We start from the raw sequence: 10860 nt of genomic DNA, 5'->3' as shown, positions 1-10860 counted from the left end.
CAAATGCATTTAGCATTTTTCTAAGTGTCCCCTCCTGTGCACTGGCTGGGTGCTTTGACTAACTACCAATATTTATTCACACGTGTAACCTTATTTTACAAGCTCAGAAAAGTTGTACGAGAGTTCCTGTTGTGGCTCAGTGGATTAAGAACCCAGTATAGTGTCCATGAGGATGTGGGTTTGATCCCTGGCCTTGCTCAGTGGGTTAAGGATCTGGCATGGCTGTGAACTGTGGTGTAGGTCGCAGACATGGCTCGGATCCCGAGTTGCTATGGCTCTGGCGTAGGCAGGCAGCTGCAGCTCCGATTAGACCCCTCACCTGGGAACCTCCATATGCCACAGTGCAGCCCTGAAAGAAAAAAAACCAACAGAAAAAACGGTTGTGCCAATTGAAGTTGGGGGGGAGCTGATAGGGTGGAGATGACATGGTGGGAATATGTCAGGTCCATCTGTTAGGTGTGCGGTAGGTTGTCAGATTTTCTCTAGTAAGTGGTCGGTTCTTTTCTTTCTTTCTTTCTTTCTTTCTTCTTTTTCTTTCTTCCTTTCTTTATTTCCTTCTTTTTCTTTCTCTCTTTCTTTCTTTTTTTGTCTTTTTAGGGCCACACCTGTGCCATTATGGAAGTTCCCAGGCTAGGGGTCAAATCAGAGCTGCAGCTGCCAGCCTACACCACAGCCACAGCAACACAGGATCCCATCCACGTCTGCGACCTATACCACAGCTCATGGCAATGCTCCCCCACTGAGTGAGGCCAGGGATGGAACCCGAGTCCTCGTGGATGCCAGTTGGGTTTGCTAACTGCTGAGCCATGAAGGGAACTCCAGAAAATGGTTCTTTCTAAACACATGCCATCCCTCCCAAGCCTGTCTTTCAGCTGAGGACCAGCTGCAGGGGAGAGAGGCGTCAAATTCAGAGATCTGTGCACCGCAGGCCCCTCAGAGGCTACTGACGAGGTCAGTCCCTTCACGCTGGGCGCCCAGCAGTCTGCTTCCTTAACACCGCTTCTTACCAAACCTCAGCTTCCTGCAGCACACCTTTCTTAGATGACTATACTGCACAAATCCACCAACTTTCCTACTCTCTCCCCTTCATTCAGGGTTAGACTTACACGATGGCCTCAGCCTTCCTAGGCTCCCTCCCTATTTTCCTTTATAAGTGTTTCCCCCATTAAAACTCTTGCACCTTTATCCAGCCTTGGCTTCTGCTTCTCTAAGGACCAGGTTAACACAGCAGGTGCTGTGTCTCCTGAATGATAAATCCCCATGGGTTAGGACCTGTTACCAGGGTCAGATATGAACCTTTAGAGTTACCCGGAAGAAAAGAATAAGTAATAGGAAGGATCTGGGGAAAGAAAGAGTCTCTCTCAGTGCCTTAGTCTTCCAAACTAGTTTGGTCTGCTCCTTTACTAAGAGACAGCGCAGGGTCCTGCTGCCACCTGGTGGACACTTTAGGCCAAGCAGCTTTCCACTCTTCTGTGATTCTGCTTAAGAAGGTGGGGATGGAATTTTTTTTTTTTTTTTTTTGCTTTTTAGGGCCGCACCCTCAGCGTATGGAAGTTCCCAGGCTAGGGGTCAAATTGCAGCTGCAGCTGCTGGTCTATGCCACAGCCAAAGCAACGCAAGATCCGAGACGCATCTGTGACCTTCACCACAGATCATGGCAACACCCGATCCTTAACCCACTGAGCGAGGCCAGGGATCAAACCCCAAACCTTAGCGATCCTAGTCAGGTTCGTTAATGCTGAGCCACGAAGGGAACTCCCAGGGGGTAAAAAATTTATTCTGGGTTTCATTTACAGCATAAATTAGTAGGGATTGAATTCCAAACTTTGCATTCAAACATTCACCTTTTAAGATCAGCCCCATAGTTGTACATGTCTGAATTTAATAAAAATCATTGGGGAGTTCCTGTCGTGGCTCAGTGGTTAACGAATCCAACTAGGAGCCATGAGGTTGCGGGTTCGATCCCCGGCCTCACTCAGTGGGTTAGGATCCGGCATTGCCGTGAGCTGTGGTGTAGTTCACAGATGCCATTCGGCTCTCGCAATGCTGTGGCTGTGATGTAGGCCGGTGGCTATGCTCTGATTAGACCCCTAGCCTGGGAACCTCCATATGCTGAGGGTGTGGCCTAGAAAAGACCAAAAAAAAAAAAAAATCATTGGATTGTACACTATAAATGGGTGAACTCAAAGGTATGTGGATTATATCTGGTTTTAAAATTCAGAACCACAAGAGGAGTTAGAATGAACTGAAGCTTTTAGACCATGAAGATGAGGATGACTGGTTTTGTTTTCCTGGGACATCTCCAAACAGACACACAGGAAGGTCACACAGCACGTACTCAATAAAGACTTAATAACTTTCATGTGCAGTTAAATGGAGGCATTTCTTTCATGGCTTTTACCACCCACTCTTTAACCTCTACACTCCCATTCTTGCAAATGCAGCATCTCTAGCCTTCTCACTTTCCAAGGTCTTCTGGGAGATTGTAGTCTAAACTTCCGAAGACTTTTTACCAGAATCCTTGACCCTTTAGCAGCATTTGATACCGTGCAGCAGCATCCCCTTCTTAAAACACTCTTATTTTTGTGTCTTGAAAATCCTTGGTTCTCCTTCTATCTGTAATGACTCTCCCTTTCTGGCTTCTCTTCCTTCCACTCTTACGCCCTTTTCTCTCTTTATTCGATCCAGTCCTTTGGCAATCTTGACTGTTCCTGTGGCTCCAATAAAAACTTCTAGCCACATGATCCTCGCATTGCTCTCCTCAGTCTTTATTACCTTCTCAAACTTTAACCCAAATTGTTCAGCAGCCTCTTAGATTTCATCATCTGAGTGTCCCATTAACACTGTAGACCGGAATATACCTAAAGCTGAATTCATCACCTTCCTACTGAAACCTGCTCCTTTTGCCTCTTTTCCCCACTCCCTTTTATTTTTTTATTTTATTTGTTGTCTTTTTGCCTTTTCTAGGGCCGCTCCTGCGGCATATGGAGGTTCCCAGGCTAAGGGGAAAATTGGATCTGTTGCTGCCAGCCTACACCACAGCCACAGCAATGCCAGATCCAAACCATGTCTGCGACCTACACCACAGCTCACGGCAACACCAGATCCTTAACCCACTGAGCAAGTCCAGGGATTGAACCCAAAACCTCATGGTTCTTAGTCAGATTCATTAACCACTGAGCCAGGACGGGAACTCTCCCACTCCCTTTTAATAGTGCCACCATTCTTCTAGTTGTCCAGGTTTTTTGGGGGGGCAGGGGGGAGGCACATGGAAGTTCCCAGGGTAGGGGTCAAATCAGCGCAGCAGCTGCCGGCCTACGCCACAGTCACAGCAAAGTGGGATCCAAGCCATGACTGCAACCTACCCCACAGCTCACAGCAACGCTGGATTTTTAACCCACTGAATGAGGCCAGGGATCAAACCCACATCTTCATGGATACTAGTCAGGTTTGTAACCTGCTGAGCCACAGTGGGAACTCCCTAGTGGTCCAGGTTCGAGACCTTAGACCTCCCTTTGATTTCTCTCCCTTGCATCCCCATCCAGTCAGGCGCATTATAATCCCCACAGGTCCTGCCTCTCAGATTTTGCATAATCTTTCCATTCCTTTCTAATCTTATTTCACCACCACAATTCAGGCTTTTATTATCTGTTCCTAAACTAAGATAGCAACCTTTCAACTGATTTTCTTACTTCCATTTTCTCCCCAAACCAGCCCATCCTATTGTCAGACTCTTTTTCATAAAATATACCTTTGATTTCATTACTCTGTTCAAATCCTCTCTTTTTCTGTTGCCTAATGAATGAAAAGTCTGGCATTTGAGGCTTTCCATATTTGCTCCCAACCCTCCTTCCAGACTTACTTCCTATTTATTCTCCAGCCAAAGTGGGATTGTTCTTCCAAAAGAGCACCCCAAGTTCCCACCTGTTTGCCTTTGCACAGGCTGCTGTCCCTGCATGAATGTCACATAGGAAGTCATTACCACTGTAGTCAGAACTGATTCAGAAGCCTGATGCCACTAAAAGTTCTCGCTCTGAGCCTCAATTTCTTCCTTCTGCAAGATGCAGATAATGGCAAGTTGCTCCATAGGACTGTGTGACAATTAACTGAGATGATATGCAATAAAGTGTCTGGCATGTGAGTGTTTAAATATGGTAACTATACTCTATGACCGTCTCTTAAAATATTTCCATCCCTTTGAAATCCATCTCAATACCATTCCATTCAAAATTCCTTTCTTGACCTTCCCACTTCCAAACCGTCACCTTCCTTCCTGTTAGAGACTGTACTTCTCATTACATTGCTTCTCATTACTTTTCATACCTGTCACACATGTCACTCATTCTTCCTAACTGTAATCTCCAAGGAAGCAGCAATTAGGCTTAGAGCAAGCAGTGATAAGCAAATCTATTGCATGATGACTCCCATGTTAAGAAACGAACTACACAGACTTTCTTTTTCTTTTTTCTTTTTTTGCTTTTTGGGGCCACACCCTCGGCTTATGGAGGTTCCCAGGCTAGGGGTCTAATCAGAGCCACAGCAGCCGGCCTACACCACAGCCACTGCAACGTAGGATCCCAGCCATGTCTGTGACCCACATCACAGCTCACGGCAATGCCAGCTCCTTAACCCACTCAGCGAGATCAGGGATCGAACCCGAAACCTCATGTTTCCTAGTCGGATTTGCTTCTGCTGCACCACAACAGGAACTCCATATGATGACTTTTTTTTTTTTTTTCTAGGGCTGCACCCATTGCATAGGGAGATTCCCAGGCTAGGGGTCCAATTGGAGCTGTAGCTGCTGGCCTACGCCAGAGCCACAGCAATTCGGGATCCGAGCTGCAACCTACACCACAGCTCACGGCAATGCCAGATCCTTAACCCACTGAGCCAGGCCAGAGATCGAAGCCAGAACCTAGTCGGATTCATTAACCACTGAGCCACAATGGGAACTCCATGACTTTTTAAAAATAATTATTCTTTTTTCCAAATGTGAAAGTACCACCAGTCATTGTAGAAAAAATGATCGGAATTAAAAGCATCTATAATCACACCCAGGGCTACCACCGCTAAATTTTTTATTCTCAAAATTAGTCCTTTTTGGAGTTCCCATGTGGTCAGTGGGTTAAGAAGTCGACTAGTGTCCATGAAGATGCAGGTTCAATCCCTGGCCTTACTCAATGGGTTAAGCAGCCAACATTGTTATGAGCTGTGGTATGGGTCACACACAACTCAAATGTGGCATTGTTGTGGCTGTGACATAGGCTGATAGCTGCAGCTCTGATTCAACCCCTAGCCTGGGAACTTCCATATGACACAGGTGTGGCCCTAAAAAGAAAACAAAAACAAAACCAAGCAAAAAAATTCGTCCTTTTTGGAGTTCCCTTGTGGTGCAGTAGGTTAGGGATCCAGTGTTGTCACTGCAGTGACTCAGGTCACTGCTGTGGCATGGGTTTAGTCCCTTGCCCAGAAACTTCCATGCTGGAGTCCAGGCTCCAGCGGCCAGGGATGCACACCCTGTCGGGGATGGATGGTGTCGGCAAATGCACACGGAGACAGCCTCTGTGTCTCTTTTTCAGAGCGCTGGACTGCTCAAATTTTACTGGCATAGGTGATTGTTTATATAGACAGTTTTCAATTACACCACAATGTTAAAAGTACACCCAAAGGCCAAGTTCTAAAAGTTAACTCCCAGACTATGCTTCCTAAAAGGCTACAGACATGAGGATGTGGCATTCACAAGTCTTGTTTTTAGATTAGTGCTTATCTTCAAAGCGTCATGGCAGGAGGACAGTATGAGAAAATCAACTTCAGTTAGCTATCACTTAAAAGTTTCTAAAACCAAGGACGACTCTCATAGCTAGGTTTCTTTGACCATGAATAATGTATGTCTAACTTTATCTAAGTCTGTAGTACATTCCAACTTCTAAAGTGTACAGTATAACCAGTTAGTAAATAAACACTATGTTTTTAATTAAATTGGATTTGAATAGGGGAAAGTCCATCAGGATGAAATTCTTATATTATTGTTGTAATTTTGTTAAATCACAAATCACCACAGGAAAATAAGAATAATAAGCAAATAACAGGAAAGACTGAGGAAAAACTGAATAACAAGTAAAGCAGGAAAGACTAGGTCACCTGGGAAACAATCCATGTTCTCCGGTGCAAACACTGAAATTGTTTTCCCAGGGAAGCCCCAGTTCTTCCCCATCAGCATCAACAAGAGAGCCGTGTAATCTGAGGCCTGCCCTCGGATTGCACCACACAGGCAGGCCTCAGCCTGCCCTCGGTTTTGCACCGTAAGGGCAGGCTTTTATCCTGACCAGCAGCCCACCTATGGCATGCAACGTTCAGGTGAGCTCCCTTCCTTGGTTAGGAACCTGCCTTTGGGTTGTTTTTTTTTTTGCTGTCAGGCAAGGAAGGTCCCTTTCCTCAAGTCCCTGCATCATCCTTGGCTCCCCGCACTTCCACATGCCGCAGGCGCAGCCAACAAAAAAGAAAAAAAATTACACATACACATATATATGCACAGAAAACTTGGATTCTGTAGATGTATATGCCAGAATTTTTCATACACTTTCTTATGACATTAAGTAACGTTAAAAAATGTTGTTAATTTTGGCAGAGTACTCCATTATGTGAATGTGACAATTTGTTTAACCTTTTTGTCTGTTGATAGATATTTTGGGTTTCCTTTTTTTTTCCTTCTTCTTTTTTTGGCCAAGCCCATAGAATACATGCAAAAGCTCTTGGGTCAGGGATTAAATCTATGCCACAGCAGTGACCCAAGCCACAGCACTGAAATTGCTGGATCCTTAACCTGCTGAGCCACCAGGGAACTCTTTGGGCTTCCTCTTTTTTCAGTTTTTTTTTTAATTGTTATCAGTCATGCTGATAAAAGTCTCAGGATAGAGTTCTAGATTTGAGATTACACAGCCAATGGAACAAAAGAAAATAAAGATCTTGGGAGTTCCCGTCATGGCTCAGTGGTTAACGAATCCAATTAGGAACCATGAGGTTGCAGGTTCGATCCCTGGCCTCGCTCAGTGGGTTAAGGATCCGGCGTTGCCGTGAGTTGTGGTGTAGGTTGCAGACGCGGCTCGGATCCCACGTTGCTGTGGCTCTGGCATCGGCTGGTGGCTACAGCTCTGATTCAACCCCTAGCCTGGAAACCTCCATATGCCGGGGGAGTGGCCCAAGAAATGGCAAAAAGATGAAAAAAGAAAAAAAGAAAATAAAGATCTTGGTTCTGAATTACTGTTCAGGAAACTAAAAAAAAGATGTTAAGTATGATTGACTTTTATTGAGGTATGAATGATATACAAAAAGCTGTACAGGAATTCCTGCTGTGACCCAGTGGGTTAAGGATCTGATGACAGTGGCTCTGGTTGCAGCAGAGGTGCTGGGTTTGATCCCCAGACCAGCACAGTGGGTTAAGGATCCAGCGTGGCTACAGCTGCGGCGGCTCAGATTTGATCCCTGGCCTGGGAATTTCCATATGTGGGTGCAGCAGAAAAAGAAAAAAAGGAAGAAAGGAAAAAAAAAGAGCTGTATGTATCTAAAGTACACAACATGGTGTGTTTAGGGCTAAGTATGCACCAATAAAACCATCACCTCAGGGAGTTCCCATCGTGGCTCAGAGGAAACAAATATGACTAGATTTCGCTCAGTAGGTTAAGGATCCAGCGTTGCCCTGAGCTGTGGCAGCATTGCTGCAACTGCAGCTCTGATTTGACCCCTAGCCTGGCAATTTCCCTATGCCATGGATGCAGCCCTAAAGACAGACAAACAAACAGACAATCCCATCACCTCAGGAAAATTTTAATCCACTGGTAATTTCATCAGCTACTCTAGCTTTTTTATCCACTTGCCTCTTTTTCAAGTTTTGAAGAGAGAACCAATTTCAGGAGAGAAAAAGTAGTTGGATTCTGTGTCTTTGGAAAGAAGACAACGCAAGAGTAATTCAAGCTTAGCTCAGCTCACATTCCAGTGACCATGAGGGATAAAGATCACTCTAAGTCCTGACATTTCTTTTTTTTGTTTTTGCTTTTTAGGGCCACACCCGCTGCATATGGAGTTTCCCAGGCTAGGGGTCTAATCAGAGCTACAGCCGCCGGCCTGTGCCAGAGCCATAGCAATGCCAGCTCCGAGCCACGTCTCACCTACACCACAGTTCATGGTATCGCCAGATCCTTAACCCACAACCTCATAGTTCCCTAGTCGGTTTCGTTTCCACTGCGCCACGACGGGAACTCCAGTCCTGATATTTCTTGCGGGTGTTGAAACTTTCTCCTTGTTTGGTTTTTAACTCAGTCTGGTTCCTTATGCATACTTGCAGTAAAACATTTTTGTATCTCAGGGACAAGAAAGGGGAAGAGAGAGAGAAATCATTCCATTCCTCGTTAGCCTCAGAAAGTTGAGTCTCCTGCCGTGCCTTCTCCTAACACCTTGTGCTTTTCCCTGGCAGCACTTTTTGTGATTATAAATCATCAGTTTTGGGGTATTTGTTTAATGTTTATCTTCTTCATCAGAATGTAAATTTCAGAGTTCCCGTCGTGGTGCAGTGGAAACGAATCCGACTAGGAACCCTGAGGTTGCGGGTTGGATCCCTGGCCTCGCTCAGTGGGTTAAGGGATCCGGCATCGCCTTGAGCTGTGGTTGCAGACGCAGCTCGGGTCCTGCATTGCTGTGGCTGTGGCATAGGCTTAGCTCCGATTGGACCCCTAGCCTGGGAACCTCCATGTGCCCTGAGTGCGGCCCTAAAAAGCAAAAAAATAAAAAAGTTAAAAATTAAATTAAAAAAAATTTTTTTAAAAGAATGTACGTTTCATGAGGCAGGGGCTCTGATGGTCTCATTCATTGCTTCATCGCTAGAGTGGAGCATAGTCCCCGCCGTATGGTCAGCACTCAGTAAACCTCTCTAGGATGAACTGCAACTGGAACGAGGACTCAGAATGGAAAAATATGTGTCCTCTGTATTGAGACTCTCAGAGGTGGGGACAAAGAGGTGTCTTGGGTGCCTGAGATGATGCTGGGAGAGTGAGCCCAGAGGGATCTGCCCTGGTGCTCCAATCTCCCCTCCTCATAGGCTCGGGACATTCAGTCAACCGTGCCTTATATGAAATGTGGTGAGTGGCTCTGAGGGGAAGAATTGCATCTCTTGCATCCTCTTCCCTGAGGCTCTCTGTCCTCCATCCCTTTCCTCTCATGCCTTTCTTGCTCCTCCTCTCCCCTTTCTAGCTTGAGGTCTCAAACTCACCTGGAGCTCTTTCCTTCCCTGCTCCGCCCCCACCAGCAGGTGGCCTGATCTACACACAGAGCCCTGCCTACCCCAGCAGGAGCTCTGCCTGCGAGGGATAATACTGATGGGTTACTTCAGGACACCTGAGCTCTAGATGTCAGGCCCTCACCCAGCAAGAGAACACGGTCGTGGCCTCAGATCCATGTTCCCAGGGGCTTAGTCAACGGACAATGAATTTCCTTATTTGTGTTGATGATATCACCTGTCTCCTATCATCTAGGTTTGACTGCTTCCTTCCATGTGTCTGGTTTTCTGTAGAAGGTATGGGCCGATGGACATAGATATCCAGGAGGGTCTTCTAGAAATGGGAGGAAAGCGGAGGGTCTCATTCGAAAGGGCTCTCTTTGGAGCGATGGAAGAGGCAGAAAGTATTCCAGTAGGACTTTGAAATCAGGGAGGTGAAAGGAAGGGAGAAAAAAGCTAAAGTGGGTCCTTTTGATGAGGAGGTGGGTCACTATCAGCCTCTCTGTGAGGTCCTGGTGAAAGAACAGAAGCCATTTCTTTGCTTTCCTGGGCTGGGACAGCTGCAACAAGATTTCACACCCCGAAGCTTCCAACAGACCTGGCTCGTTCGTTCTGAGGTGTGGAGCAGCTGGGGCTTGTGGAGGCCCCTAGTGCAGTGCTGTGGTGTTTGTTACAGCAAAACAGTTAGGGTAGGACTTCCTTCAGCCTCGCCTGCTCAGGTCAGTTTGCTTGGTCCACCACGTTCGTTCTTGAAAACTTGAGCTACCCAAATTTCAGTATTTTGTACATCGGTGACGATTAAACCCTTACACTCAGGTTTCTTTCTTATGGATAAGTGATCTCCAGTGTCTTCCACTGAGAATCATCGCCAGGAGTTCCCGTCGTGGCACAGCGGAAACGAATTCTACTAGGAACCATGAGGTTGTGGATTTGATCCCTGGCCTCGCTCAGGTTAAGGATCTGGTGTTGCCATGAGCTGAGGTGTAGGTCGCAGATGCAGCTCAGATCTGGTGTTGCTGTGGCTGTGGTGCAGGCCAGCAGCTGTAGCTCCCATTCGACCCCTAGCCTGGGAACCTCCATATGCCGTGGGTGCAGCCCTAAAAAGCAAAAAAAAAAAAAAAAAAAGAGAGAGAGAGAGAGATAGAGACAATTACTGCCACAATGAGCCGGTGTTACTTCTGAACTGTGTTTCCTACTGTTTATGTCTGTCAAGGTGGAAAAGTTTGAGTCACTATGTAGCAGACAGGAGGTGGTTTGCAGCTTGCTTCTCCCTGTAGAACCTGGACTATGAGTCACCCCAGGTTCTTTTCTCTAGAATATGCAGAGCAGCTTATCCTAGGGGATCTTCTATAGAGAACTTACAAAACGGTAGGCCACAGGTTTCCATCCTGTAGACGTTGATGTCTCTGGACTCTTTGCAAGGCCTAGTAGATCTGGGTAGCACGGAAGCAGCTGGCTGGGATGTGATGTTGCAAAAAGGGAGTGCGCTGGTGGCAGGACCAGGGTAATCCTCTTCCTGGTGGCTGCATGAGGAGAGCACGTGACCAAAAAAATGTATCCCCAGTGAAGAAATGGGAGCAATTCACCAGGTG

This window comes from Phacochoerus africanus, chromosome 15 (genome assembly GCF_016906955.1).
Source record: "Phacochoerus africanus isolate WHEZ1 chromosome 15, ROS_Pafr_v1, whole genome shotgun sequence".
Classification (NCBI taxonomy): domain Eukaryota; kingdom Metazoa; phylum Chordata; class Mammalia; order Artiodactyla; family Suidae; genus Phacochoerus; species Phacochoerus africanus.
Note: the sequence above shows the minus strand (reverse complement) of the source record.